General features: G+C 35.6%; 1 pseudogene; it reads left to right on the top strand.

Annotated features, from left to right (window-relative positions):
- The first annotated feature begins 7,300 nt into the window (after positions 1-7,300).
- LOC101581760 lies at positions 7,301-8,073 on the top strand (annotated as a pseudogene).
- Positions 8,074-8,657: the final 584 nt, after the last annotated feature.

Genomic DNA, 8,657 nt, shown 5'->3' with positions numbered 1-8,657 from the left:
ATATTATAATGATTTAAAAGCGAATAAAAATCTGGAAGTCTTCTTCTCCAAAGCAAAGAATATTTGTCATGAAAAATCTGTTCTGGGGCTGGGGAGATAGCTTGGCAGTCTAAGCACCTGCCTGCAAGCACAACGACCTGGGTTTGATCCCCAGTACTGCATGTCATGCAGGCCCCAGAAGGCCACACCATGCTGGCCCGGGTTTGATCCCCAATACTGCATGCCATGCAGGCCCCAGAAGGCCACACTATGCTGGCCACGGAAACCTGGCATGGTGGTGCTTACCACCATGTAATCCCAGCACTAGAGAGGCTGAGACAAGAGGATAACTTTGAGTCCGAGCTGTGTAGCAAGACCCTACACCAAATAAATAAATAAAATATTAAATAATCTGTTCTGGTAGAAAATACTCCACCAAACCCCTCTTTCAATAGCTCCAGAACCACTGTTGCTGTCCCAAGGCCTAATGAGGCAAATATGTTCATAACTCTGAACATTCAGATTGAGAAACACTTTCCGCTGACTTGAAATTTAGTGTGTTGCGTTGTACTAATTCTTTATACAGAACCAACACAGTTTTTATGAAAGGCACTTGAAAGAATAGTTAGCAACATATGTTAGGAATATATGTATGCATATGTATCATGAGCAATTGGAATATATTAATATATGAATACTATTAATAATTTTATATACATATAACAGTGAATACTAATACATAAAAATTGATCCACACATTTAGTGCTAGAACTGACACTGTTCTTTATTTTTTAATCCAGTAGTACCTAATGCTGAAGTCTTGTTTACCAAAGATGGCAATAATTTCAATATTGATTACTTTCAGTGTGCCTTTATCACATTTTACAAAAGGCTTGGATCTTCTCATAAATTATTGGAAGTATTATTTCCCCAGATTAGTCTTCCAGTTATCTGCTGAAAGGATAAAATTTTTTGTCTGCCTAATTCCCATCGACCTGTGCCCAGAGCCGAAGGAGGAAAGATTAAGCTGGGGCCAACAGGGGATTAATATTCTTTTGCTGCATAAGGATCCTCTAAAGCACCTGTTTAAATACTAATTTTTTGGCCTCTCTTCCTGGAGATTATGATTCAACCAGGTTGGGCCTGAGCCCAGAAATTTGTATTTATGTATTTTTCAAGTTTAATAAGTAATTATGATGACCAGGTCTCAGAAAAAAACTATAAGGGATTAAAATAAACCCCACAGATGTGAAAGATCTCATATTCTAAATATTTTTATAAAAATCTAGCTCATGTAAATGAACCTAAAGTTCCAAAAACTGCAGTTGGCAAGAGATTGCTATAATTTTATAAGATATTCCTCCTCTTTCTGAGCCCTCTGCTTTTTCTAATTATGCCAAAAGACATATAAACTAAAACGTCACTGTTAGGCACATAGTTCCATGGTACCAAGCACATTCGCATTGTTGTGCCACCATCTCCAATATCCATCTGCAAAGGTTCTTAATCTTCTCCAGCTGGAACTCTGTGCCCGCTCAGCCCTAATCTAGCTTTCCCTATCCCCAAAGATTTGGAAGCCACCAATCTACTTTGTGTCATTATGAATTTACTACTTTGATATTTCATTGAAGTGAAATTGTATTGAACTTGTCCTTTTTTGTTTCTCTCAGCATAGTGTCCTTAAGATTCACCAATATTGCACATGTTTCAGAATTTCATTCCTTCTTTGTGTTGTAGATATGTTTATTTTTTATTTTATTTCTTATTGGTACATGTTTACAGTACATGATGATTACTTTCTTTATGAAGAGTTGATACATGGACTTAACACATTTTTTTCTGTTTTGAAGCTGGATTTTTAAATTAAAATTAAGTTTACTGGATGTAGAGAGAATTTGTACCTCTATGTGTCTTGGTACCTCTTTTTTTCCCCATGTCCCTCCACTCCCTTCAACCCCTCTCACCCTCCTTGCTTACTAAGATTTGTTTCCATTTTATCTTTCTTTTCTCATTTCTTCTTTCCTTTCCTTTTTTTCCCCCTCCCTTAGCCTTGTTCTCACTTATTTTTGAAAAATTTCTTCTTATTTCATAATGTCTACTATACATTTTGGTTCTTATTCACACTTTCAGTTTCTCATACCAGAGACAAGATACAATGTTTATTCACATGTATTTGATTTATTTCACTTAAGACTATGGTCTAAAGGCCTATCTATTTACTTATAAATGTCTCAAATTTATGCTTCCTTTAAACAGAGTAGTGTTCTATTGCATTAAAAAAATTCATTCATCAGTTGATGAGCATGGCTTGGCTTGCTTCTAAGATTTATTTATTACAAACTGTACTGCTATAAACATGGCTGTACATACATTGCTGTAGTATGATGCTTTTAATTCTTTTGAAAAGATACTAAGAAGAGGAATAGCTGGGTCAAGTGGGACCTCTAATCAACAAATGGATTCATTGAATGATTAAATTAAATTGGCAAACACTTAGCCAGCTTTATTTAAAAAGGAAAGAACCAGGGAGATGGCTCAGTAGAATAAGCACTTGCCTGGCAAGCACAAGGTCCTGAGTTCAATCCCTGGTACTGGAAGAATAAATAAATAAATAAATAAATAAATAAATAAATAAATAAAATTTAAAAAGGAAAGAAAAGACTCAAGTCCATGCAATTAAGAATGAAAAGGATGAAATCATAATAGATCCTGAAGCAATCCAAAAGACCATCAATACCTACTTGAAGAACTTGTATTCTAATTAAATGGAAAACAGAAGAAATGGACAGATTTCTGATTTCCACAATGGCTGCCCAAGTCTACACTCCCACCAACAGTGGAAAAAAATTCCTTTTACTGCACAGCCTCACCAATGTTGGTTGATTGCTTGATACTAGCCATTCTTTCTGGAGTGAAATAAAAATCTCACTGTTGTTTTAATTTACATCTATCAAATGACCAATGATGTTAAACATTTTTTCAGTTCTTTATTTGGTTTTTGTACTTCTTCATCTGAGAAGTGTTTATTCATATTGTATACCTATTTTTTGGATTAGGTATAATTTAAATTCCTGCTTTAGGGGTTGGGGAGATGGCTCAGTGGAATAAACGCTTCCTTGGCAAGTGCAAGGGCCTGCGTTCAATCCTCGGTTCTGCCAAAAAAAAAAAAAACACCAGTAAACTAACTCCAACAATAAAAAAAAAAAAAAAAAAGAATAAATTCCTGCTTTAAATATGGGGGGGTATAATTTTTTTCAGTTCTTTATATAGTCTAGGTAGTAATCCTTTGTCTGAAAAACAGCTGGAAAAATTTTTTCCTACTGTATGGGCTGTGTTTTCACTCTATTTGTGATTTATTTTGCTGTGCTAAACCTTTACTTTTTTTTTTTAAATGTGGTACAGGGTCTCACTATGCAGATCAGACAGACTCCAGTCTTCCTCCTTTTTTAGACTCCCTAGCACTGGGATTTCAGATGTGCACCACCATGCCCACATCTTGGTGGTTAGCTTGACACAACTGGTATGAGGCCAGCATGGCATGCAATACTGGGGATCTAACCCAGTCATTGTGTTTGCATAGGCAGGTGCTTAGACCGCTGAGCTATCTCTACATTGAAAAGGTTTCACACCTTTTCAATGAGATGAGATTCCAGTTGTTGATTCTTTATTATAGTTCCTCTGTGATCAGTGTTTTGTTTATGAAGTTGCCTACACCAGTGTCAAATAATTCTATCTATTCTATCTTCCAATAGATTTACTGTGTCTGTTTTAATATTTATTTATTTATTTATTTATTTAGTACAGGGTCTATAGGGTCTCACTACACAGATCATACTCATAGTGATCCTTCTGGTTTTTTAGCCTCCCAAGCGATTGGATTACCAGCGAGCACCACCATGCTCAGTCTCAATCACTGTCTCAGTGCGCCCCAGGGGCGGGACTGGTACAGCAGGCCAGGGACTGAACCCCTGGTCCCAGCATCTGCCTAAGCAGGTGCTTTACTCCACTGAGCTGTCTGGCTATCCTGTTTTAATATTTAGATATTTGATCAATTTATATTTTATTTTAGTGCATGTGATAAATATGGATCTAGTTTTAGTCTTGATTATGTGGAAAGTCAGTTTTTGCAGCATCATTTGTTGAAGAGGATATCCTTCCAATGAATGTGTTTGACCCTTTTATTAAAGATGAAGTGACCAAGAATGTGTGGAGTTGTTCCATTGATCCTTGGGTCTGTTGATGGCAAAAGAAACCACAAGAACTTCATAAATACATGGAAATAAAATAACACCCTCTTGAATAACCAGTGGTTCACAAATAAAAATAGACAGTTTCTACAATTAAATGATAATACTGATACACTATACCAGAATTTATGGGTTGTAATAGAAGTAGTCCAATGAGGGATATTTATAGTGGTAAATATCTCTATCAGGAAAACAGTGAGCTCATAAACAATCTAATGTTGAGCCTCAAGCTTCTAGAAAAAGATGAGCAAGTCAAGCCCAAAGCTCATATGAAGGAGGAAATTATAAAGATCAAAACAAAATTTAATGCAATTGAGACTAGGAAACAATACAAAGAATCAACGAATCAAAGAGTTCACTCATTGAAAGATCAAATAAAATTGATATGTCCTTAACCAACTTTGTCAGACAAAGGAAAGAGTCAGATTCGTGTAATCAAGAATGAAAAGGGTGAAATCACAACACATCCTGCAGAAATACAAAAGACCACCAATACCTACTTCATGAACCTATATTCTAATAAAATGGAAACCACAAAAGAAATGGACAAATTCCTAAATACATATTCATTATCAAAGCTGAGCCAAGAAGTTACAAAAATTCTAAAAAACCAATATCAGTCATTTAAATTAAAGATGTAATTGCAAACCTACTAACACTGAAAAGCTCTGGCCATAGCAAATTCATTGTTGAATTCTACAAGAAATTTAGTTAAGACTTAATGCCACTACTTCACAGATGCTTTACTGAAATTGAAAGTGAAGCAGTACTCCCAGATTCATGTTTGGTAGCAGGCATTATCCTGATTCCAGAACCAGAGAACAATCCAACCAAAAAAGAGAACTACAGACCAATCTCCCTAATGAACATAGATACAAGAATATTCTATAAGACACTGGCAAACAGAATAGAAAGAATCATCAAGATCATACATCATGACCAAGTAGGATTTATTCCAGGGATGCAGGAATGGTTCAACATATACAAATTAATAAGCGTAATACACCATATCAACAGAGCCAAGGACAAAGCCTATAATATCAACTCAATAGACACAGAAAAGGCATTTGACAAAGTCCAACACCCATTTATTATAAAAACTTTGCAGAAAATTGAAATTGATGCTCTTTGCCTCAGTCTGATAAAAGCCATCTATGACAAACCAACAGCCAACATCATATAAATGGACAAAAACTGAGAACTTTCATTCTAAAATGAGGATTAAGTTCCTCATTAATTAATGTGCATTTCTTCAGCAATTAATCCATCGATGGATAGACAAGCTGCTTCAAAGATTTAACTGCCATGAGTTATACTGCTACAATTGTAAGTGTGTGTGTATTAGTGTAATATGATGTCTCTAACTCTTTGGGAAAGATACCTAGAAGGAGAATAGCTGGGTCAAGTGGAATTTCTAGCTTTAGTTTTTTGAAGTATTTACATAACAATTGTACTAGTTGCCCTTCCTTTTTAAGGCTAAATTATATTCCAAATGTACATATCACATTTTGTTCATCCATTCAGCTGTCAGTATGGTCTGCTTTGGACTGGGGAGATGGCTCTGTAGAATAAGTGCTTCCCTGGCAAGCACAAGGGCCTGAGTTCAATCCCCGACTCTGCCAAAAAAAAAAAAAAAAAAAAAAAAAAAAAAAAAGCATGGTCTGCTTGTACTTTGGGATTAGTGTATATATTGCTTCTATGAATGTGGGTATTCACATATCTGAACAACTCTCTCCTTTCAATTCTTTTGAGTATATTCCTACAAATGGAAATAATATATTCTCATAATATTCATAGTACGATAGAGAAATGTCTGTGTATGTGTCATCCTAAAGTTCCCAGGACATGAATTTAACTCTGATTTTCTAAAGTGACAAATGTAAGACTAATTTCACATTTGTAGTTTCACTCTATTTGCCACTTCTTTTCAGGTCTCCTCATCTAATTTTTTTTCAAAGCTGTCCTATGACAGATTCATAATTCCTTTGATTTTGGTTATATTCAGTTACTTACTATGAGTCATTGGTCAACCCTGTCCTGCCTGCGGCCAACTGTAAAAATAGTTGAATCACTGGCTTTAATTGATTTAATAACCAAATGCCCTAGGACTTGAGTGTCAGGAATTCCCAATAATCAAAATTATAAAGTGTACTTCAAAAAAAATTGACTGGTCTCTCCAAAGTCAGATTATAGATTGAAAATTTCTCTTCACCATAGTGTACTCCAAAATTGGTCATTAACATCTTGTGAGTGTAGGGCCCTGATGATGGGAGTACACAGATAAGTAGAGTTTACACTTCACAAAGGCCCTTACTTTTCACTAAAACACACAAAACAAATGTCTTTTGGTATGAAAAGAATTAATCTTTTAATAAAGTGACAGCAGCAAGTACTGTTCTTTACTTTCAACAAAATCATGATAAAGGAATAAAAATAACAGGCCAAATTTCAAAACCAGAATGCAAGCTGTCAGAGAAAATTTTTGGTGTTCTGTTTTTGTTTCTCAGTACTGGGGACTAAATCAAAAGCCTACACACTGATTTCCATCCTTATCCTCTTTGATTTATTTTCAAACAGGATCTCACTAAGTCATAGAGTATCCAGGCTGGGCTGGACTTACAGATACTCCTGCCCCAATCTTCCATAGTTCTGGGAATACAACTGTGTAACATCATGCCCAGTTAACTCTGTGTTAAAAGAAATTTTTCCACGCCTAACCAATGCTTAGTTGAAATACCTGCTTTCTGACACTCTCTTTGCTTGTGAAATTCCACCCGAAAGAAATGTTAGACCTCGTGCTCTAGTCTTTTGAACCACAACTATATTTCCATAGCAGTTTTGGGCCTATTTTGCTAAGCCCATTAATTTAAAACAAAAAACAACAAAGTATTCAATACATTAAATTGGATTTTTAAAACTGTAGTTTTACTGCGTTGCTGGTAGTTTACACATTAACTATCTCTAAGTGTGCATAATCACTTTCTAAAGGAATTTGTACACTCAAGTCCCACCCCCTGCGTGGCATTTTTTTTTTACCTAGTCCAGACACTTTTGTGCTCATCTGGCTCCCTCCGTTTAGAACTTTCCTCAGCACCATGGCCGAATACTCCTACATAAAGTCCAGTAAACTCAGACTCAAGGGAACAAAAGCCAAAAGTAAGAAGAAAAAGAAAGAAAAGAAGAGGATGAACTCAACTTGATATTTTGGAATATGGTGGACAGTAGCCAACTTTGGTGACATTTCAGGAACTATCGCCATTGAAATAGATAAAAGAACCTATGTCTGTGCACTTGACAATGGTCTTTTTACACTAGGAGCACCACATAAAGAAGCTGATGAAAGTCCTAGCCCTCCAGAGCCATTTACTGCTGGCAAAGGGTCTGATTCCAGAATTGCCCTGAAAGCTGGCTATGGAAAATATCTTGGTATCAATTCAGACAGACTTGTTGTTGGACGTTCATATGCCATTGATCCAAGAGAACAATGGGAACCACTGTTTCGAGATGAGAAGATGGCTTTCCTGGCCTCAAATAGTTGTTTTATCAGATGCAATGAAGCAGGTGATACAGAAGCAAAAAGTAAAACAGCAGAAGAAGAAATGATAAAGATTAGATCCTGTGTTGAAAGGGAAACCGAGAAAAAAGATGACATCCCAGAAGAAGATAGCGGGAATGTAAAACAGTGTGAAATCAGCTGTGTAAAATATTTCAGAGTTTCCGAGACCATAAACTTAAAATCAGTAAAGAAGACAGTAAAATTCTTAAAATGATTCGGAAAGATAGATTTTTACATGAGACACTTCTGGACAGGAGAGCCAAATTGAAAGCTGATAGATACTGTAAATGACCAGGATTTTTTGTCTACCTACTCTTTTTTCTTTTTCTGAATAAAATATTCAATGGTAGTACTTTGTACAAAAATAAAAAGGAATTTGTACATACCAAGTATCATAAAAAATGTTGCACATTTCAATTTAATAATCATGCTTCCCAATAATGCTGTTCACATGGGTAAAAATTACCTAATATTTTAATAGAAAAATGAAAACTCTCCTACAAATAGCAATGTTGTACTATAAGCAAGATACACTAAAAAAAAATACAAACTATAAAGTTGTGGGGGCATGGGAAATGCAAAAGCATACTTTGTAGACTACCAAATATAGATATACAGCTATAACTGCATAAAGGTCTACAAAAATAAAGATTACAAGGTTGGATACCAAGAATGTTCAAAATGGGGGGCCTGCCCCTTAGCTCAGTTCTTTAAGTGGCTGCTTCAACAAAGCAGTCAGGCTCAGGTTGCTGTGGTTCAATCCTCACAACTCAAGACAGCCAAACCTGCCCTGAAGGCATTCGGAGAAAAAAAAAATGTTCAAAATGTTAAGGTAGGAGTAATATGTTCTTTCTCATATTTTATATTTTATAGTA

This window comes from Octodon degus, unplaced genomic scaffold, assembly GCF_000260255.1.
Source record: "Octodon degus isolate 3935 unplaced genomic scaffold, OctDeg1.0 scaffold00024, whole genome shotgun sequence".
Taxonomy (NCBI): Eukaryota; Metazoa; Chordata; class Mammalia; order Rodentia; family Octodontidae; genus Octodon; species Octodon degus.
This window is presented reverse-complemented; position numbering and strand designations above follow the sequence as displayed.